Source organism: Lepidothrix coronata, unplaced genomic scaffold, assembly GCF_001604755.1.
Source record: "Lepidothrix coronata isolate B3197 unplaced genomic scaffold, Lepidothrix_coronata-1.0 Scaffold14, whole genome shotgun sequence".
Lineage (NCBI taxonomy): Eukaryota > Metazoa > Chordata > Aves > Passeriformes > Pipridae > Lepidothrix > Lepidothrix coronata.
In genome coordinates this window covers 8,924,525-8,948,122 of record NW_016690194.1, presented here as the reverse complement: position 1 = coordinate 8,948,122, position 23,598 = coordinate 8,924,525, and the positions used below count along the sequence as shown (strand labels likewise).

At 38.1% G+C, this 23,598-nt stretch overlaps 1 pseudogene; it reads right to left on the bottom strand.

Annotated features, from left to right (window-relative positions):
• Positions 1–1,920: 1,920 nt before the first annotated feature.
• LOC108493069 overlaps positions 1,921–23,598 on the bottom strand; it is a 28,484-nt pseudogene continuing 6,806 nt past the window's right edge.

Genomic DNA, 23,598 nt, shown 5'->3' with positions numbered 1-23,598 from the left:
CTTCTGAAGAGCTTGTAGCCACCCATGGCAGCACTCCAGTCATGCGAGTCATCCCACCACATTTCCGTGATGGCAACTACAGCACAGCTTTCCTGCTGCACGATGGTTTCCAGCTCGTTTGTCACCCACACTGCGTGCATTGGTGTACATGCACTTCAGCTGGGCTGCTGATTTCACTTCTAACTCTGGTTTCCACCCTTAGGCAACTCTCTGGAGAGCCTGGTTTCAATCCCTTCCCCCTTCAAACCTAGTTTAGAGCCCTCCTGATCAGCCCTGACAACTTACGGGCTAGAGTCCTTTTGCCCTTGCTAGATAGATGAAGCCCATCTGATTTGAAGAGACTAGGTATGATGGAATTTGGCCCATGGTCAAAAAAACCAAAATTCCACCAGTGGCACCAATCCTTTAGCCACCTATTAATGAGTTTCCTACTCCTCTCCTATTTCATCTCTACTACTGCAGGAACTGAGGTGAACACCACCTGTGCTCCTGTCCCATTAACTAATGGACCCAGCGCCTTGAAGTTCTTTTCAATTACCCTGGCACCTCTGTCATTAATGTCCTCTCTGCCAGCCTGGACCACCAACAGTGGATAATAACTTGAGGGCTGGATTAGCTCAGGGAGTCTCCTACTAATATCCCTCACCCAGGCCCCGGGAAGGCAGCAGACTTCCCTATGGGATGGGTCCAGTCAGCATATAAGGCCTTCAGGTCCTCTCAGAAGGGAGTCACCAACTGCAACTACCCTTCTTTTTTTCTTTATAGCTGTGGTTGTAATCCATCTGGTAAATGGGGTGCAACCAGGAGACCCTCCAAACAGATCTTCCTCTTGACTGTCCTCTACCTGACTCTCTGGGTCCAGGGCCTCATACCTGTTCTTTAAGGGCACTGTGGGAGGTGATGGGGGGTCGGGAGAGGATTCTTTTACCTCTCTGGTCAGGGACCTGTCTCCATTCCCCCCCATCTATTTGGTTTGCTCCATCTGCCTGATGGCAGGAGGGGCAGGGCTTCACCATCTCCTGCTGGACTTCTTTTGGGGGGGAAGGGGTGTGACTCCACCAGTCTATTTCCCTTTCACTGTCCCTAATGCTTCTTAGCCTCTCTACGTCTTCCTTGAGCTCTGCCACCAGGGGCAGCAAATCATTCACCTGCTCACATTGTACACAGACGCCAATTACACTGTGTTCTGGTACTAAAGCCAGGCTCAAACACACTGTGCAGCCAGAGACTTGAACAGCTGCATCCTTCTTGGTGTCCTTCTTGAGGGGTTCTCTTTGTGTGAACACACACCTTGTGATAACAGCAGCAGCAACGGTTTTCGATTTTCTGGAAACCACTGCTTAAGTTGAGTTAAGGAGAAAAAAAGAAAAAAATAAAAAGCTCACCTGAGAGAGCTGGGAGGTGGCTGTGCCCGTCCTGCTTGCCCTGCCTGCACAGACTGCCGTGCAAACCGCAGCACTGTGTCCCTCCTTGCCCGCTCCCGGTCGCTGGCGCTCCCAGCAGCCGTTTAAATCCCTCGTCGACGGGCTGGGTTCCGTCCCCTACTGAGCTGATTGGCCTCCCAGGAGACCGCGTGCAGCTCCAGCAGCCGAAGATTCTGAGTTTGTAGTTCTGTCCATGTTCTGATAGTAATTAACCATATTCTGTGGCACCTTTTATGCCAGGAAATGACTTAGTGACAGATTTGGAATTCAGATCAAATCCTGTTTCCTAGGTTTCACTGTGAATACTAGTAATATTTTCTCTCCCCTTTAATGGGAAATACTTTAAAATTAATCCTTTGTAATTACTTTAAAAATACGCTTCAGAATTAAAATTACTCTTTGTAATCTACTTTGAGACATTATTTATCCCTGTGTTGTCTGGATAAGTAATTGTTACTGATAAAGACAAATCAAATACATAAACCAGCTTGTTCCTTCAGTCCTTAGGCATAATACCTCCGAAATCTAAGCAAGAGCAGGAAAAAATATCATGTGCATTCACTGCCTTTGCTACAACATATGTACAGAGATTTGAGATTGCCCTGTGAAATATGGAGCTTGAAGGACTGACAAGGTTCTACCTAAGGCTTAAGATTTTCTTGATGGCAGCAGTAAAACTGGGGCTGGTCAGGTCACATTGTTTAATGGGTTTTTGAAGTTTGTATTGCTTGTCCTCCAGTTTGTTTTTTTTCTTTTGTTTGTTTATTTTCATGATAAACCATTCTGTTATGGAATTCTTAATATTACTTGCATCATTGAAAACTTTTGATTTTGAGAGTTTGTGCGGACCATACTCTGGATTCTGCTTCCTCTTGCTTTTTAAACAAATCTTGGTTTTGTCTTGATCACTTTAGAATAATTTGTTCTTTGTTGCTCTCATAAGCAGCTTGTTTGAGGTAGACTGCATTCTACATCTGAATGCATAGTTCTTTGATATGTTACTGCAGCAGCACATGACAGAGTTTCTCTATTTATGGGGACTGGTGATAGATGTTCTACTTTTACAGATGAGCCTTCTAAATGTTATGGAGAATTTGTGACACTAGGAAATTGAGAGGCAATTAAAAAAAATAAATGGCTGAAAGTGAAAATTAAGCAAATAAGAGTGGTTAATTAGGTAGCAACACTAAACAAAAGCAAAACTAAGAAGCTTTCATAACAAGGAACAAGGTTATTTCACAAAACCAATTATATAGTATTAACTGATATTGTTACTCTGAAGAGAATAAAAAGACTGTGAGATTTAAGAGTGGTTTCTTTTTATGGAAGAAATTTCTATTACGTTAATTTTGGAAAGTACTGTCTGAACAACAAAGAAAGTAGATCGGGCACTGTGACTAACATTTTTGCATGTTGTGGATAAATAGATATGACCCAATTTTCTATCTTGAGTTCATCTGGAAACTTTAGAAACATTAAAAAAAAATACTGCTTTCCACAAAGGATAGGTTTGTTGGGTTTTTCTGTTTGTTTTTATTAAGCATACCAAGTTCTATACATAATTGATGCCCTTTTCATGTTGTCTTTTACTGTTTTGTTTTGTCTTGCCAGCAGCAATGTTTTCATGGGTGTTTAATGTAACTTTAGGGGAACAGGAGCTTTTCAATCATTTGCTTTGCTGGTGCTCAGTTTGAGATTTGGTTACTGTGTTTTGTTTTTCTTGGGTATTTCCTCTGGACTGTACTTTTCCTTAGAAACATGTGTCCTGATGAAGGGTAGCTGAGTTTTCCTTTCACTGAAAGAAGCTGGAGGACGTACAGGAGTAGACAGGATGTCAAACACAAACACAGGAGCCAGTTCAGCCCATTTAATTACGTTCTGTTCAAGTGTTGCGTGGATCCAGAAGGAAAAAAGACTCATTTGTGGTTTGATCCATATTCCACAAACTTTTGTATTTTGAAGTTTATAAAATTTACATTTGTGTTCTCAGCAGGTGAAAAGTTACTTACAACAATAAAGTTTATTTTCGAACAGTCGTCTTCTACTTTCACCTTGGCTTTAAAACTGAATTCCAGGACAGCTACTGTTTAGCCAAAAAAACAGCTGTTGTGAGACTGAATGGATCTGTTATTCTGTGGGATGCTTGGAAATAGCATTTCTTGGCATCATATGATAAGCAAGCAAAGAAATTTCAATCCATTTAGTTACTAGCATGTCTGGTATACTTGGTATTTTCCATGGATTGATATTAATAGATGGTCTATATTAGAAGCCATCCTAATAAAGCTCAACTCTAATTCAAGAGCAGCAATTTAAGACCATCGCTCTGTGCTTGATCAGTGTAAAAATAGTACACATTGTAAGGATTTCATTGAGTTTTAGGCATACTGAAATGAAAAAGCCTAAAATACTGTGCATGTCCAGGAATTCAATGAATGATTCAGAAAAGTGCTTTTCTGCAGAGATCAGAGACCCATTGAGAAACACACTGCACTTTCCAGAGGTGGGGCTGCTGTTGACAGAAGTGTCTGGTGTTTATTCTTCATGATCAAGATTGAGAGACCTAGAGCTGAGGTATCTCCGTAGTGGGTTTGGCCTTAAAAATACTGTAGTTGGGGTTTTTTTGTTTGAATGGTTGGTTTTTGTTTGGTTTGGTTTGGTTTTTGTTTGTTTGGGGTTTTGTTTGGTTTTGTTTTGTTTGTTTGTTTGTTTTTTAATTTATCTTATCTGGGCCTTGGCCACCAATTGATAAATATGATGACAGGCATTTCAAGCTGGATCTTGATTCTTAACTATCAGTTTTCAGTCTCTTATCTGTATATTTGAAACAATGCCATGAAAATAAAGCATTCAGCAACACTGTGCCCTTCATTTTACAATATAAAAATGTAAAACAATGACACAAATTGTGAAGTTAGTAGTTTAGATGGGGGAAGACAAAACTCTGTGACTGCCAGGTGGTGTGGGATTGCAGACTTTACTCTAGACCAGAAGTTAAAGATTGTGGTTGTCTATATAATTAGGACTTGGAAATAAGTGCAGCTTGAATGTTGAGGATGCAAGAGCAGGGTAGGGCAGTGCTGAATCAGTACGGTTGAGAGGGAGACTGGTGATGGCGTTTTATTCTTACTTTTGACAGATTAAGCATAAAATATGAAGGCTGTGCAATTCTAAAATTGTCAGTTAATGTGGTTATACAACTGATCTGTACAACTTCAGTGATCATTCTACTGCAGGAATATTGCCAGTAGAGCTCATTTCTCTATTTCCCCAAATCAAACGCAAAACCAGAAGTGCATGTTAGGAAAAGAAGGACAGAAACGAGATAAAACAGAAAAAGAGAAAAAAATGGTTTGCTACAAAGGTTTACAGAGGTTGATACATCACTATGTAAAAACCAAATAAATCTCTGGTAACTAAGACACTGAATCTTACCATCACAAGATGTGCCACTGATGTCAGTGGTGCGACCAGCTTTGCAGAAGCATTGGAAGGAGCCCATTGTGTTAATACACTGTCCATTTCTGCACGGATTTCCCATGACCTTACATTCATCAATATCTGTACAGAAAATAATAAACATGTCACCTCTCAATTTTAAATTCAACATTTTTCCTCTTCCATTTTTGCAGAGTTCCTTATCACGGTGCTTCTGATAGGAGCTTTACCCCTTCTCCCTCTTTAAAAATGGATCCGGATCCAAAGCCAAACATCCTTCAAACTTTCATTACTCTTCTTTGTATCAAAACCTTCCTGCTATTTCTTTGTGTACTCAGGTCCCAGTTTTACTAACTCAAAATACAGACCCCACAGAAGTGAATTTTGTTATGACTGCTCATGTGGTCATAAAATTTTCACAACTAAAAAATGTACATTAGCTTCTGCTTCCTCTGAGGAAACAGTACCTGCAAAGCATTGTGAGAGTGTTGTTAGAACAACAGTTGTTGCTTTTGCCATGTATGCAACTTTTCAGCACACAAAAGCTTTGGGATAATTTCTAGCTTTTAGTTACTGTGGTATCTCCTGCTTTAGAGATTCCAATCCTGAACATTCTGCACAGCTGTTCTGGTTGCAGCTACTGTTGAAATGTGGTTTTAATATCTGGTCGCTGAGCAGTATTTGAAATATCAAACTCAACAGGAAATTCTTCAAAGGAACTTCAAAGAGAATCCTGCATTCTCTTAAATATGCGAGCATATTCTTTTCCCCTTTTTTGCCTCTTTGCCCTGCCAGTACCTCTTCCATCTGTGGTACAGCCTGGTCCGTGGGGACAGAGTTTCTTGTACTGGTTCTGGGCAGTGGGCATTGCATTGCATACACTGGTTTCCCCAGCCCTGGCCTCCATCACAGCAGCACTCAGATTTAGTGACAAGATTCTGGCTGCCTGAAGCCATCTGACACATTGTTTGTAGAACTTAAGCCATCTGACACATTGTTTGTAGAACTTCAGCAAAGCAAAACCTTTGGTGATTATCTGTGAGGAAGAAGGAAAGAGATTAAAACAGAGAAGAATAGAAAATTATGCACCTGATGTATTACTGTGGCTCTCCGTCAACACATGCAAGCACTACAAGATTACTGGCTATCATGAAGACTGTCTTGATTTAACCTTTCAGATTTTTTTTTTTGTATGCTGCAATTCCAAATATATTCAAGACATTCCTAATGTTCAGTACCTGCATGAGCTGGATAAGAGTTTTACTTCTAGGGAAGTTGAGCCTTGGGGCATATCTGGTGATAGTAAGACTGGCTCAACAGTAAAACAGGCTGTGGGCCAAACTGAGCTTCCGCTTAGGCTGCCCATGCTTTTACTTGGAGTGGGGTTAGAAGTCTGTTCTGTTTGTTTGTTTTACTGGACAAAATAACATCTGATCATCTCTAATTACCCTGATGTGGTTTAAATAATAAAATCCTCGTCACTAAAAAGTGTATGTGCAAGTCAGTCCTTTTTCTGTGGTTGTCCTAGTCTTTGTTGTGGGGGGAAAAAAAATTATGGTCCTACTGTTGATCTGTCCTTGTCTAATTCTATTTTATTTTTTAAGCCTTGTCAATACTTGTCAATAATGAAAGGGAAGCAAAGTTTGAAAGTCATGGAGCTGCTACAGGTTTCCTTCAAACAGGCAGCTGAGGAGAGCAGAGATCCCAGTTTCCAGTGCTAATGGAAACTCCAAATCTTGTGGAAATCATATCTTGTAAATAGGCTATGTTACCTGTCTTATTTGTTAATTAAAATGGAGACATTATCAATTATGGTCTGAAAATGCTTAAATTTTTAAATGAAAGATTTTCTTTTTTTTCTCTTAGAACTAGGAGTTAAAATCCTTCTGAACACCTGGAATATGTAAATGTATCAACACTTGGCTGACCTTCTCTTTGTGAGCAGATTTCTGTTCTCCTACACAGGTATATTGCAGATCTTTAGGGACATTATGACCTGAGGAACACATAAATGCTTTGTCCTCAGTTTGAGATGTGGAATAAATTTTAATGTCCAAAGAACATAAGAGTTTGCGCAGTGCATTTAAAACACTGTAATCTATTTCATGTTTGTGCTTTAATTCTGAAGAAATACTATGTTTCTGCCAGACTGCCAATTTTTCTGCCAATTTTTCCTTGTAATTTCTAACCCAGGAAATCCTGAAGAAAAAGTAGCAATGAACAAACCTTCCCAAATCACACTTTACAGGAAATAATAAGAAAATTACATATTAAATATAAGGAAGCAACAATGACCTCCAAACAGGGTATTTCCCTGGTGTTAATGACTTGCTGGGGTTAACAGACTGCAGCATTCTCTTCCCATCTGTTCTCAATCCTTGGGAAATTCTATGCAATTCCTGTGTTATTGCTTTGCCATGAAATCAGAACACTACTGATGACAATTTACAGGGAGCTGGTTTTATAGTACTTACATAAGGTAATATTCAGGCATTTTTAATGTAAAAATATTAATAAATACTCATACCATTTCAGTATTGTATTTACACTTGAATGTTTGTCATGGAAAAGTAAGGTTTTGCAGTTCTGTTTGACTTCCAAAACGGGAATGATGAATTTTATAGTGCAAGTCTGAATGTATTGAAAAGGAAATACAGGCTGATTAACATAAAACTCTTCAGTAGCATTTAATCTGCAGACCTGCATAAAAATTTTTAATATGTCTTGCAATTTTTCATGAAATCATAGTATTTTATATGCATAATCACTGTCTGAATTAAAGGTACAGAAAATTCAGGTGCCTAGTTGCAGTATTATGGCACTTAAGGTTGCATTCTGAATATGCAAACACTGAATTTTACTCTGTATCCCAGTTTTTTATTTATCTCAAGGTAATCAAATTCTCCTTCTTCTTTAAAAACACCTGTATCTTTTGTCAAGATTCATGTCCTATGAAATTAAGACACCTCAGTGTGAAGCCCCCGATTGCTAAGCTCAGATGATATTCTCAGGATGCTTCTCATTCATATAATTATTTCATATTATATCATTGTTTAATAAGGATGATTATTTCATTTCTGTAGATATGAGAGCTGTTAGGTTCTAATTCACTGTCTGCATCCTTTACACTTTAAGATGAAATGGGTACAAAAGAGGCACCAAGATACTCAATGCCTGATAGACTTGATAGGAACCCTTCATTACATTCACATCTGTAGCTCCCAACAACATTCACACAATGACCCTGGCTTGGTCTGGCACTCGTTTTCATCTTCATAAAAACATAATAATTATAATAAAACAACTGTTACTGGAAAATACATCAGACTCCTAAAATGTGTCAATTATTCTCTGTAATATTTGAAAAATATCTACAAGAAGTGGAAAACCAACAACTGGTAAAGTCTGGAAAGGACTTTTTTAGTACAATTATCCTATTCCATTCCTTCTGTACTGCATCCCAGAAAAGAGTTAATAATAATAGTAATAATAATAATAATAATAGTAATAATAATAATAATGACAACAAAAACCCCATAACAATAACAATCATAATATGACTTTCATAACATAATAATATTTAATAATAAATATCTAATCATAGATCTGAATTTAATAATTTAATCCTTCTATGTGCTCTGCAACTTACAACAAGAAGCAGGAAACACTTTCAGCAAAGCAACATCTAGTCATAACACTTCCCTGACAAGTAATATTTAAATAAAACTGAAATACCTTCATGATTTGCATAATGAATTCTCACTTTGTAATCACTACTAGTCTCTGAGTACTTTTGATCTTTCCTTCAATGTCATATTTCCCCAATATTCCACATATTTCCCCAAAACAGTTTACAATTTTAGTGTATTTTTTCCATAGCTAATGGCATGGATACTGCAAGCAATTACACACCTTTATAGATGTTTAAAATGAAACCTCAGAAAAAACTCAGGTGAGTTAAAGGCAGAATTACATGTCAAAAAAGACAAAATTCTTGTTAATACAGATCATATTACCTAAGGAAAAAAAAATCAGAAAGCTCTGTAAAGGGGAGGAGACATCTCCTGCTGAAGGAACACTGTTTTAAAATATTTTCATTTAAAGCATTCACTAAGATGGATGCTTACTGTTTCTTTGGAAGAGAACTTTGGAATGGTCTTTTTAATATACCAGAAGTACAATTTGCTAAAAATGTAGTTATCTTTCCTCCTCAGCTAATTGAGCAAATGATGGAGGAAAGCTGTTTGCTTACTTACAGGATGGGGAATTATTCTGAACTCTGGCAGTTTCCACATCTTTTGCTCTTCATGGCATTTATAGGTAGTTTCAGAGTCTTACAGTGTTAATTCTTTAAAGAAGTGACATATTATTTATATTAATGCTAAAGTAAACATAACTTTTTATTTATGATAATTTTGCTTTCTACCCATCAAATGAGGTCTCATTTGTTTAGCTATTTAATTTCTTAAATGTAATAAGTGTTTGAAAAATTTTTGGATTTTGTTATACAACAATAGAGTGTTTCTTCTAGAATCCTGATTAGTCATTTAGAACTACTTCCAGATGAGGCTCAAACCTTGAAACAAAAAAGAAAGTTTAAAATGTTTAGCATCATTAGCTACCTTAAATCTTCTTTATGAATTGTTATTTTCTAGTTTTCTATACACATATACAGAGAATTTTTTATTTGTTTGCTTGTATATATTTCAGTAGATGTCTTCCTCCCTTTCTAAGCTTTACCTGTGCATCCTTCTCCATCAGGTCTCCAGGTCATTCCAGGAGGGCAAATGCACAGGAAGGTACCAATCAAATTTTTGCAGATCATACCTCTTGATTCACAGTCATGGAGACCTTCAGCACACTCATCTAGATCTGGCAAAAAAAAAAAAAACATACTTGTGTTTGAACTTCCTTCCACTAGCTTCAGTTACTGAAGACTAGAATTTTCTAAAGAAAAAAGGACTTATAGGCTTCCCTAACTAACAAGCACTGAAGAAAAAAATCTAAGAGCTATGCTTATTTGCAGGTGTCTTAATTTTGTGAGTTGTGTCATCTTGGCATGCTAAAGATGAATTTCACCATTGTGACCTCCTTGTCTGTATGGTTCCCCTCAAGGGTTACACTTGACAAAAATACTTAATACTGCTCTTTATGTGAGTTCTGAAATAGTAAATCATCATCTGCTGAGCTGTTTGCTACATTCCACTCAGAGGATGAATGCAAGATGTACAGAAATATTTGGATTATGCTTTGGCCAGTACAGGGTGATGGAAGGTAGCGAGGAGTTTATACATCAGCCATTACCTTTGCACATCTTTCTGTCTTCTCTTAGTTTGTACCCGACTGGGCAGGTGCACTTGTAGAAACCATAGGTGTTGACACAACAAAAAGCACACAGCAGGGTGTTCTGAGCACACTCATTTATATCTGAACAGAAAGAAACAAAATAATCATTCTCTACTAAGTTTAAAAACAACCATCATGAAGGGTTTGTTGTACTTATGCTTCCCTTGTCAGCTAAAATTATCAGAAATGTAATAATTCAAACCAGAAACTTACAGACGTTTGGTTTTGAGTGACTAGAGAAAACTGAACAGTGCTCTGTTTGAGAATAATAGCATAATATCTATAGAACTACTTAAGCTTAGAATGACAAGCTGGAACAGGCCTATTTCAGATTTTTTTAATATGATAATTTTTAATATATTTCCATGTGATAAGAAATGTCATATTTTTTCCCCAACTCTTACAGGAAAAATAACTCACTTGTTCCTACAGCTGTGACAAGTGGGTCAGTTCATAACTGTTCTGCTCTGCATGACAAAATGCTCTGCAAATTCAGGCATTTTTGCCATGGTTAGCTATTTTTATATCCATCTATGAGGATATTCTGGGGGTTCAACTGTTACTTCTCTAACTCTTTTTCCAACAAACAACTGAATATGGAACATTCCACATCACACAGTTTGGGGAAATCTTGTGATAAACTAAAAATACTGCTTAAATCAATTCACAACTTCTTTTTCAATGACGTATTTCAAGCTCAGAAACTTTTTTTCCTCCTAGCTATTACAGCACCAAAGACCTGGTTAATAAAGTAATTTGAATACTGAGGACCGTACAAAAAATAAAGGAAAAAAAAAAAAGAGGGCGGGTTACCTTCACAATTCATCATTGGGCCTGCCTCAAATCCTTCATGACAGCTGCACTCAAAACTGCCAACCACATTAGTGCACGTACCATTTCCACACAGGTTGCCAATTGAACATTCATCAGTATCTGTATATAATGAATAAATGGAAACTGAAGAGAATTGGGACACATTTCAAGTTGTGTTTTCAATTCAAGTGTTCCAGTTCCTATAAATTGTACAAGCTGATGCAATGTACTCCAGTAAAATCCAAGCTGTATCCCATGGGGCACTCACAGCAGAAGGATCCATCAGTATTGATACAGTGACCATTGGAGCAAATTGCTGGGCTCTCAAGGCATTCATTGACATCTAAAAAGCAGAAAGATATTATCAATCATTTAGCTGATGCATTTCAACTCTTAAAAAAAGCATTTTAAAAAAACTCGAGCACCCTATTCTTTTTGTCTCAAGTCATGTCATTTCAAAAGTGTTCTTTTAACTATCATTCTAAATGGTCCACATTTTACAGGTCAGCCTCATCACCAACAGCTCTGAGGAGTAAGTTATCACATACTATAGTATCCAAGTCTAGTTTTAAGTATAAATATTTAATTTTTTTTTAATTAACAGGAAAAAGAATACCTACCTTCATGGGTATCATTAATTCCAGGAATAGTTCCATGACCATAAGGACACAGGTCCTGAAAAGCAACTGTAGAGATATGTTTTCTTTTAAAAAAGAAGAGTGAGAGAACCATGACAGATGGTTAAAACCATCAAAAAATCTTCTATATCACATTTTTGAAAATTGTCAACTCTTTAAACCATTGTCATGACACTGTCTTGGCCAGATGCAAAAGTAACACTGTCTTTAGGTCAGTAAAGCAGCACTATCGCTTGTTCAGCTTCTGTGTGTATGTGCTTGGTGCCTTCCCTTTTCCATACCTGGAGAAACCCAAGAACTGAAAACTGTTATTTCAGGGATTCTTGGCTTTATCCCATTTTGCTCTCCTCTTTTGCCTAGACTAGATCTAGAGATGGAGGTTACTTGTTCAGTTCTCTACAGAGCAAAGCCAAAAACTCAGTGTTTCCCTTCTTGTGTTTTCTTCTGTTTAATTTTATTCATTTTGTTGACTTGAAAATTATTCCAGAAAAGGCCATTAAGAGTGAATGCCAAAAAAATCTCTCTTTCTAATGATCAAAAGGTACAACACCAATGTGCTCTTCATTTTCTACTACCTAAAAATTTTCAGTCTTGATTTGTACCTTCTTCTTCCTTTGGACAGAGCTCGCAAGGATCACCCTCTCCTTCTCCCAACATTTTACTGCAGCAACACTTTGCTTTTGTGGTGTTGAAAGCCTTTGGCACTAAGCATTTCCCATTCTCAAAGTTAGTGAAACAGAAGCTCTGACGAGTATCTGAAAAAAGAGAATATTGGAAGATGACTCTCCAGCCCTGAAAGGAATAATGTAAGGCTCGTATTTTTCATACTATTTTGAAAGCATTTTGCATGCCTCATAAGGCCATAATTTGGAAGGGACCTCTACAGAGTTCCTATTATCTTTTAGAATAAGTTATTATATTCCTTTATCAACCTCAGGATTAAAGGGTGGGCTCAGTTCAGTGCACGCTGGGTCTCACCTAAAAAATCCACTGCGCAGGCTCGAAGGGTCAATGACCTTTCCCAAATCTTCACTCGCGAAGACTGGCCATTAATTTACCAAAACATCTCCGTCCATTATCAGAGAGCACAAAACCTGTAGGACAAATGCACTAGAAACCTCCTTTGGTGTTTGTACAAGACCTAAAGAGGCAGATGTTGGCATCCTCATTACATTCATTAATATCTGTAAAGTAATGGAGAAGAGGTTCACCATAACCTCACTGGCTGTGACTTTCTTGGTCAGAAAAGATTGTTTATTAATTTAGTTATTTAACTTCAGTAGTTTCCAGTAAAGTACCCAAGAGATAAAGCAGCCTGAAGGTTCCACTGAATCTTTCAAATTAGAGCATTCCACTCGCATGTACCCTCCTTTCCAAATACCATTCTCTGTTCTTTGTTATATTTATAACATAAACAATAAAAAAATGCTTTTATTCTGATAAGAACAATATTTTTTAAAAACATAAAACATCCAAATATGCATTTTCAAAAATCTGTATGTTAGGGGTTCTCTTTAATTAAAGGTGTGTTTTTTTCATGCTGAACGACAGATTATGGAACTGAAACTATAGCTACTCATTAGTAGAGGGACACCTTTAATTGTATTTGCATACCCAGATTTATTTTTAGCAGTCTTTCACTGCCACTCTCATTGTGTTATTTAAAATCTGTTCCTGTTCAATTGCATAATTTACAATATAATGCTGTAACTACTTGAATACAGTGAGATTTAATTTTTTAGTAGAGGCATATTACTAAATATTACATTAAATAATTATCAAAAGCTTAAGCCAAAAAATGGGGACTTAATAAAAACATCACGTGCCTGTAAAATTGTGGAGCTGTACATCCTGCATCTATATATATAACAGGTAGATTAAGAAAATATAATAGACACATTAAAAGACCTTTAATTTTTCATATCTATTATTCAAAACTATATTTAAACTTATTCTATTCTGCAAATACTGACAGAATATATGAGCCTCCTTGTTAAGGTAATTTTTAAAGATAATAATAATTATAATTTGATAAATTCTGAAACGTATTTTAACAATCTTCAAAGAACAACCCCTCCTAAATCTTTCAGTGAAGAATACTGAAAGAACCATCAGAGACCTATGGCTGTGTAGCCATTCTACAACAATATCCATCTTGATCTTAATCAAACTGAAGGCAGGAATAGGTACTCTGCATGAAAGTAAGCTTCATGGGTGTTGAGTCACAAATCTGAAGTGTCCTTTTTGCTCATACTTCTTGGATTCTCTGCTATACTGTATTTTAGAAAACCACTCTGTATTTAGCAGGTAAGGAAATAATGAAAATACAGTCTTTATTATTAGGAAAATATAAGTGGAGTGATAGAATAAGTCACATAGGAATAGATTCTGTGATATTACTTCTGAAAAATATTACATTTTGACCTATTTTCGGAAATTGCTGTTAGGAATAGCACTGTAGCATATTTTGGCATATGACTGAACTCTGCAGTAGCTTCCCATGGTCAGGCTCCTACTTCTGAAGCATTTAAAGCCAGCTTATTTCAGAGAAAATGGTAATTAATTTCCCAGTTACTTGTGATAGTTGTTAATATACAAAGCTCAGCAATTCAGCTTCATGGGATGGGAAAATTGCTCTCTGTAATGAATGGCTTGGGCTGAAACTCCTTCTGTGGCCATGACGAACAGGTGATGAGCCAGACTGTCGCAGTAAACAAGTCTTTTCCCCTTTATTCACATAAAATGTAAGGGAATACATTACATGGGTAAGTGAAAACTAAGAATTTTTCTGTGGCCCCAATTGTTTAGGTTTCTCCTGCATATAATCACTCCAACCTCAAAAAGTAATCTAGCCATTGCCAGCCTTCACATTACAGACAGAAATAATGAATTCTTATAAAGCTCTTTGAAAATAACATCAACAGAAAGTAATGGGGAACATATATTGTAAGAGCTGTCATAATATTAATCTAAGTATCAGTACAATCACACATGATTACCTAGGCATTTTTTAGTAATTGTAGGTGCAAATTTTCTGGACATATGGCTGAATGAAGAAAAAGGATGCAATTAAGTCCCTTTTATTCTGATTGGGCAAAAATCTGTTTGGCAGCCACTGATGCTCTCAAAAACATAAAAAAATTCAAGAGAGTACTAAAGTAGCCATAAACAGTAATATTCCTGGAAAACCAAAAGCTTTCTTTTTTTTTTTCATATTCATGACTTTACAACTGTAGGTGATTTGAATTTAACTCAAACATAATTGCTAATATGGAATCAGCAGCTGCCAAAAGAAACCATGAAGTTGGCAGGCAAACTGAATATGGTGTCATGAGACAAAAGCCTGAGAGAACTCTGGGGGCTGTAGGGGGTTTGTAACTCTTCCTGGGAGGGAAACAGAACTAGGATAGGTTACCTGATGTATATTTTACCAATAAGTTATTCCATACCATGTTATGTCAGCTCAGATATAAAGAGACGAGAAGAAAACAACTTCCTTCTTCTCTTCTGAGACAGTTGCGCAGGATAGATGGTTGTTTTAGGAGGAGGAAAACACCTTTCATGGGGAGGCAGTCTTTATTGTTTAGTTTTCCCTGTGTATATAGTGCTTAAAGTTCTCTTTTTCTTCTCTGTGTAAATATAAAACCGCCTTTCTCAGCAGCCTCAGTTTTGCAAGTTTTTTTTTCTTTTCCCCCCTTCCCTCCGCCTTCTCCCTCTGAGGGGGGTTGGGTGGAGTCTCGGTGGACACTGGGTGTTGAGCCAAAGTAAACGATAACAGGGGCTTAGAAAATAAATCCTACTGCTGAAGAAAAAAAAAAGTCAAAAATGGTTCTTGTTCCTGCAGCCACACAGATTAGGTGGCTATAAGCCAAATACTTATGTCCTTTCCAATGTTTTCTTTCAGCCCATACAAGGACAAGCTGCACATTTTTTACTGGGAGTTACTTGGATGAACGTGTGTCTGGGGTTTCACACCGGCTAACTTCAGACATTTAAGCTAAAAATCAGACTTTTTAATATAGTCGCAGTGGAGAGAAAGATGCTTACTCTGTTTTCTGATCATGCACAAACCTAGAGCTTCCAGCCTTAGCTACCCAAACCTAGTTGTGTGGACCTTCCTTGCCAGGTACTCCACACAGTTAATTTAAATGCCCAATAAAGTAGTCCTGTGCTCTGCTCTGTTGGAAAAGGGAGTTGGAACTTGGATTTATTTCTTGTTCTCTGTCACACCAAATCTTAATTCATTGTGTGACATTCAGCTCTTAAATGACATTTGAAGCTTTATGTGAGACCTGTATGAACAAATAAGAACATATAAACTGATGAAAGGCCTGTTGTATCCTCCTTCTCCTCTTGTGAATCTCACACTTGAGAAGCATTATGCAAAATACAAAATCAGAAAAAGTTGTTAGAAGAAAATTAAGTGATTGTTCCCATAAGCTCCATAATTTTATCAAGATTTTTAAACTTCAAACCTTCTGAAACTATATGCGCAGTTCATGCATTCATTGCCAATAATTACCTTCTGTATACATTATAAATCCAGTGCACAGGTTTGTTTATGAATTATATTTAAAAAAAAGCAAATTAAATATAAAATTCTTCTTTTTTAAAGAAGTATTTTTGTTTGCATCAATTAAGAAATCAATGTTCAAAACACAGTACAATACATACAAAATATTTTATGTTTTATGGACGGTTCTGGATTTTATCTGGATTTCTATGCACTCAAGTTTCCACCTAAAACCTCACCTACCATTATGGACTTGTAATTATGGACTAGGTAATTTGCTTTCCACAGAATGATTTCCTCCCTCATAACAGTTTGGAAAACAAGGTTTGAAAATGCTTATTGTTTTGTAGGGTTACTTCAATAATGCAGACCTAAAGGAGTGCTGCATAAGGAAAAATACAGATGAGAAAGGGTCAGAATAAATGAAAAGGAGATCAGAGAAACATCATGGTGTAAGAAGAACTTGCACTTTTTTGCTTTGCAATATTTGAATTTGACTGATGAAACTGAACATCAGTTTTACTGAAGAGGTTTTAGTCTTGGTCAGAAGAATTAAGTACCAGCTCCTGAGGAAGATGTACCTTTTGCTTCAGCCATATCTGTGTTAGTACATTATTTGATAATGCATTTGTTTTGTGTTACAGTTCTACAAGCAGAAATACCTCAAAAATATTATAACAGGATGGGCTAAACTGCCTTTGGGACAGTTTGGAAGAAAAGCCTGAGGCCCTCCAAGCCGTCAAGAGGAGTGCTAACAAAAAGCCAAGTCTGAGTCTGGAGTAGAGGTGCTGGATGCTCCTGGCAGTAGACTGGCAGCTATACTGCCAGAGAAAAGAATCTCTTGGCAAAGAATGCCCTTCCTTGGCAGCAGACTCTTCTTACTTGAAAAACTTTTTAGTTCACAAAATCACAGAATATGCAGAGTTGGAAGGAACCCACAAGGATCACTGAGTCCAGCTCCTGGGCTTGCACAGAACCATCTCCAAGAGTCACACCTTGTGCCCCCAAATATCATCCAAACGCTCCTTGAGCTCTGTCAGGCTTGGTGCTGTGACCACTGCCCTGGGGAGCCTGTTCAGTGCCTGACCACCCTCTGGGGGAAGAACTGTTTTCTAATATCCAACCTAAACCTCCCCTGACACAACTTCAGGCCATTCCCTCAGGCCCTGTCCCTGGTCCCCAGAGAGCAGACATCAGTGCCTGCCCCTCCTCTTCCCCTCATGAGGAAGCTGTAATGGCAATGAGGTCTCCCCTCAGTTTCCTCTTCACAGACCAAGTGCCCTCAGCCGCTCCTCACACAGCTTCCCCTCAAGGCCCTTCACCATCTTCATTGCCCTCCTTTGGACGCTATCTAATGGCTTAGTATCTTTCTTATATTCTCTCACCCCAAATTACCCCAATATTCCAGGTGAGGCTGCCCCAGGTCAGATCAGAGTGGGACAATCCCCTCCCTGGCCTGGCCAACGATGCTTTGCCTGATGCCCCCAGGACACAATTGGCCCTCCTGGGTGCCAGGGCACTGCTGACTCATGTCCAACTGGCCATTGACCAGGACCCCCAGGTCCCTCCCAACACTGCTTTCTTGCATGTCATTCCCCAGTCTGTCCATATATCTGGAGTTGCCCCATCCCAGGTGCAGAATCCAGCACTTCCCCTTGTTGAACTTCATATGGTTGGTGATTGCCCAGCCCTCTGATTTGTCAAGGTCTCTCTGCAGGGCTTCCCTGCCTTCAAGGGAGGCAACAGCTCCTCTAAGTTTTGTGTTACTTGCAAACTTGCTCACTGTCCCTTCCAGTCCTGTGTCCAAGTCATTAATGAAGATGTTGAAGAGCACAGGGCCCAAGATGGAGTCCCAAGGAATCCAACTAGTGACAGGTCACCAGTCTGATGTCACCCCAATCATCATTACCCTCTGTACTTGACCCATGAATTTTCTCTTTCCTGGACAAGGAAAGCATTTAAAATACTTTTTTAAGATGTTATAGTTCTCTCCTGAACCAGAAACAAATAGATAGGCTTTGTTCTGTCTTCCTTCTGTAACACCTCTCTTTCTCTTGCTGCCTATGCTTTGCACAAGGGAGAGGATGTCCAGAGGCGTATGAGCCTGTTCTTCAGCGCAGGAAGACTTTAGTTGCTTTATCACAAGTATCCAGGAATCAAAGTAGTCCAAATCCATCAGGTATTCTGGTGTCCTATTGTTCAAGTTTCGATCTGGCTTCCCGCCAAGTCTCCAAAACTTGACAACAGGGCCTGGTTACCAGAGAAGGAAGAAAAAAAATGACATTGATACAGAAAACACCTTTCACTAGTGATGCAAAATGTCACCCAAAATGTAATGGGAACAAGAGAGCAGCTGTTCCTTTAAATCAAAATTAAATATGGACCCTCATGGTTGTTTCCTCTTTGAGCTTGACCAAAAAATCTTTCCCATTTCCAAAGAATTATTTCCAAAGTCAACAAAAGGACATCAAAAAAAAGTGCCAAACAATCATGAACCTGAAAAAAATGGTTCACAGATGGTAACATCAGTATTAAAAACAGAGGAATGAATAATAATGTAATTCCTGCCTTTCTTTTTCCATTTAGCCTACATTTTAAAGCAGTTCACAATATTCCTGTGACCTCCATCCAAACTAGAATGGACAGCAAGAAGGAGAAAATAAACCAACCAAAATAAACCAACCAAAAAAGCCACTCACCAGATCCTCTAACAGGACATATCTCTGAAGCTGACCCAGTGGCCCAGCACCGTCCAGACTCACAGCAGCACTGCCTTCTGGTGAACCTTCCAGGCAGCTCCTGTGCACAGCGGCCACTCACAGTGCTGGAGAAACATGTACTTGTCCTCTCATCTGGTACTTAATTTAAAAGAAAACTAAAAATAGTAACATGGAACTCTCAAAATTACTTTCCCTTATGCACTAGATTTGAGTACTATATTGTTTTACAAGTTGTATTAAAAAAAAAACAAAGTAAAACCAAAAAGCACCCAAAACACACCCAATAATTATCTGAGGTGATCAGCACCCATGCATTCCTCACTGGATTTACTGCAGGATCACAGTGTTGCAGAGACACTAGTCTTGCATTAATCCAGTAAGCAATCTTGAAGTCTGCTCAATCTAACAGGAAATATGGATGATATGAAAGATACAAGAAATATAAATAAAAACTACATAGATATATATAAAAACCCTATTATGGATAACAGAAGCTGGCTACATTGTTTAAAAAATTATTCATTTGAAGTCACTTCTAGGTCTTGTGCCACTACTGGCTTACATCATTTATCTGCAATTCAAAAATCGCTTCAGAATTCCCTTCCCCAACATGAGTACAAAGTGCTTTGAGATATCTGAAATAAGAAGAACCACATGAGATCTCGAAAAGACATTATTATTAGCCATTGTTAATTTTTTACACATGATAGGCAGTATTTTTTAGTTAATTCATCATAAGGCTTTATATCACATACTTGATGCATCCAGCTCTATAAAAGAAATTGCCACATGTGGCTATAAGTATTGTATTTTTAATAATATAGGGATAGCTTTTAAATAAATTGTCCTCTAAAAGCTGCAGTCTATTGAAGTTCAACATTTGGTTTCTTACGTGTTTCCACCAAATTAGTGGCACATCAGCATATGCTACTTAAGGCCTTTTGAGGTTATATATGTGCCTTATATTGGTCTCTAAAGGTTAAATTAGAGAGTTTAAGTGAGACTGGACTTGAAGTACCAAGGATAAATGTTTGCTCCTTTAGAACCTAAGTGAGCCTAACTTTTGGTTTAATCAGATGTAGGTTTGAGAAACAAATATAATTAACATTTCCTACGTTTGCCTAGACAGCAAAGAGATATCAACTGCTTTTTTTTCCTAAGAAGATGACCCAGATCTCAGGCTACAATAAGCCAACACAAAGGGATCTGCTGTTGAAGTGAAGGTGGTTGTATTGGAAATTACCATCAGAGGAGGATGCTATGAGATTTAAGCAGCTGGATCAGAGATACAAGTAAGTTAGCACTGAATGAGGGTGGGGGAGAAGTGCCAGACAACTGGAGTACCTACCAAGAGCACAGGATCCATCCATGGATGCGACATAACCCCGAGGGCAGATGCAGAAATAACTCCCCACAGTGTTAGAGCACACACCATCCTCACAAATCCCTGGGATGAAGCTGCATTCGTCAGAAATTAGCAGGATAATTAGCAGAGCATTTGTACATATTGTATTAAAAAGAGGGAAAGAGAGCTTTTCTGAAATGAAGTTGTTATTCCTGGTGCTTGCATACTGCAAACAGCTTTGTTTGCCATCTAAGGGAGATTTTCCTTACACACACAAGGGGTGCACCACTTCAGATCACAAATACACGACAGCAGGCTGGGATTTCCTCTAAATGACACTGAGTGCCACCTCTAAGGACCACAGAACAGCTACAATGCAATACCAAAAGACATATTAGTACAGACAGAAGGAAGAAGTATGATACAGCAGCCAAGCATAACAGCTCTAGGCTTCTGCAATCACAGAAATACTGCTGATCAGATCTGACTGTTTCCTGGCATCCTAATGGTTCAACTGTAAGAATTTTGGCCAAGCCCTTCAAATGCAAACAAATATTGATCCATTCAAATATTTCTGTTAACTAAGCAGTGTTCTCTTCTGTACACTGAAACAATTTTGTACGTAAATACATACGAAGTGAGATGTCATCAAGCTGATACGAGTTGTATGTAATAAAGAGCTGTTAAGGCACTTGACACCATGTCTGAGAGCACTGTGTGCTCTCCCAGAGCAAACTGGAAGCAAAATGAGGAGAAGAGGCAATGAGAATGACTATATTTTTATTGTTAGAGATGTGAAGCACAGCAGAGCAAACTGGAAGGGAAGAAAAGCATGAGAGTAAAGACTGCGTTGTGATCATTTATACAACAAGCCATTCTAAGTAACCACTTCATTCTACAGCTGGGACAATCTCTGAACATATGAACATTTTTAGGGTCGTTTTAGTAACCTAATTTTGCTTTTAAGTGACCGCTGTACATTAGTAGCTGTGAATGTGAACTGTGGCCCAAGAGGTATTTGAGAAAACATGCAAAAACTGGTGCCAACTTTCTAACTAGAGTTGAGTTATGTCTTCTGAGTTATGTCTTCTTTTTGGAGTGAGATGATACCATAGGTGTGCATGATTTGATACCAAAGCTAGTCACAGGTACAAGACTTTGGCTTAACTTGTTTGTTAACTGTAGTATTAACTAAAATTAGCTTTCTTACTGTGAAAGAAAACTCAAAACAAAAGAGTCAGACTGTTGAATCCAGACTGTCTCACGTCAAATAATGCAGGAGAAGCATCAGAAAGAGCATATGACAGAAATTATCTCATTATGACACTGAAGGTATTCGCCTTCCTTGTGAGAAAGCCTTGGGAACCCACAGGTCAGTTCTTGCACTATTACACCAATCCTTCATTTCCTTGGACCTGTCACTCCAGAAATTCTCAAGAGATGAATGAACTACTTGAGAAATACCCTTTAGTAGGCGTTATTTTAGGGTAAGATCACTACATTTTCCACATTGAAAACTTGAAGGAAGAGTGCCAAAATTATCTGTCACGACAGGGTATTAATGAGGTAACTCCCCACTGTGGGAACTCCCTTTAGACAGGAATCTACAGAGGACATTCAAGTACTGAAAGGAAGATGAAGTTTTGCCATAAGGCCTCTAAGAACATGAAAACTGTTCTTTTTTAAAAGTGAAAGTATGAATAAAACACTCCCTCTCCCACTGTCATGTCATTTGGATGTCATTGTTAAAAAAAGACAGTTTATCTTACAGGTAAGATAAATTCGAATCTTCAAACTTTCTAACTTGTCCATACCTAATAAGCATCCTGTGGCCTTTATTTTACACTATGGAGCAGAATCAGAGCAAGTGAAAGTTGTGCATCAAGAAAGTTTCCCTCAGATTACTATCCCCTGAAGCATACCTTCAGTCTCGAGGAAAAACTACACTACCCCTTCTCATCACTACTGTAGTGGTTCCAAAAATAAATCCCAAGACTAATTCTAAACATCAGAGGCACCCAAACTTTGGTCAAGGTACAACCAGTGTAATGGTCACAATTTACCAGCATGGAAATGCTGTTTGGTGATGCAAAAGCTGCACACACAACAGGGAGAGCACAAAACTGTCATCAGCACAGCAACAGTCACCAGCGCTACGTGTGCAAGTTAAATTTAAGAATCTCCATTGTCAAACGTAGCATTTCCAAAATATGTGTTTCCTTCAGTCACTCTCAGAGACTGGGTCTTAAATATTGTAGGTTTCATAGCATTTAATTCTTTTTTTCTTCTGAGGTACATATAACAGCAGCTACTACGCATAAGAAAGGGGAAAAAAATAATAAAAATTAACCTGTAAAAATCTGACTACAAAAATCCACTAGCAATTGAAAACTGAAAGCTTGATCTTCATTTTCACTCTGTTTGGCACAGGTTCCTGCTACTTTAAAGGCAGTAATTTTAATTACAAGAACACACCTGACCTTCTACCAAGAGAAACCAAATTCCAAACTAGTGTTCAAACAGTAAAAAGCCCATTGAGGCAATGAGAAAGTGGATTTTTACAGCTGGCAAGTGAAAGCATAGGAAGGAAGTAGTTAACCACCTCTGCAAATCTGGAGGACTTAGATCATCCTTCTCAACTGGCTACGTGCACAGGAACTTAACACTGTCTAGGGCTCTTGCCCAAGAATGACAGGATGCTGGGAAGGGGAAAAGTACCTTCCTGAAATTTGGGCAATGACTAGAGTGGAAGGAAGACTTCACAGTCTTCTGCATGTGGAGAGTAAAACAGATTTTTTTACCAATTAACGTGAAGAACCCTTGTGGAAGAAAAATTTTTTTACTTACTGGAGCAGTACCAGATTTTTGTTTCACTATTTTTTGAGCCAAATCTCTGTCTGCTTCCCTTGGTCCTTGCAATTATTTCAAAATATCTCTGTTACCTCTGACTGGAAATTCTGACACTTTACCTCTGGAAGGGCTATTTTTAGGATGGCTGATTGAAAAAGTTATTCAATTTCCTGCCTTTCCTCCTGCAAAATACATAAATTAATGGTCTCAGAGAAAATGCTCCAAAGATAAGTAAGAGGAGATGCTGTGTTAAGGGTGAAGAAGACTGGTGGCATGAACAGCTACATTTCCAATGTGAAAACTCAATAAATTGTAGATCGAAACTTTTAGGCCAAAAAAAGTGAAGGGTTTGGGGTTTTCTTTTGTTTAGTTAAAACATCCCACTAGTGCACTGGATTTGGTACAATGTAATGGCCTTTTCCAAAGTTTTTCAGCTCTGTGTCCAATAGAGCTCATGAGAGCCCATGTGCCTTGAATCCTCTCATGACTTTCCCAGTAGTGGAAGGAGTCA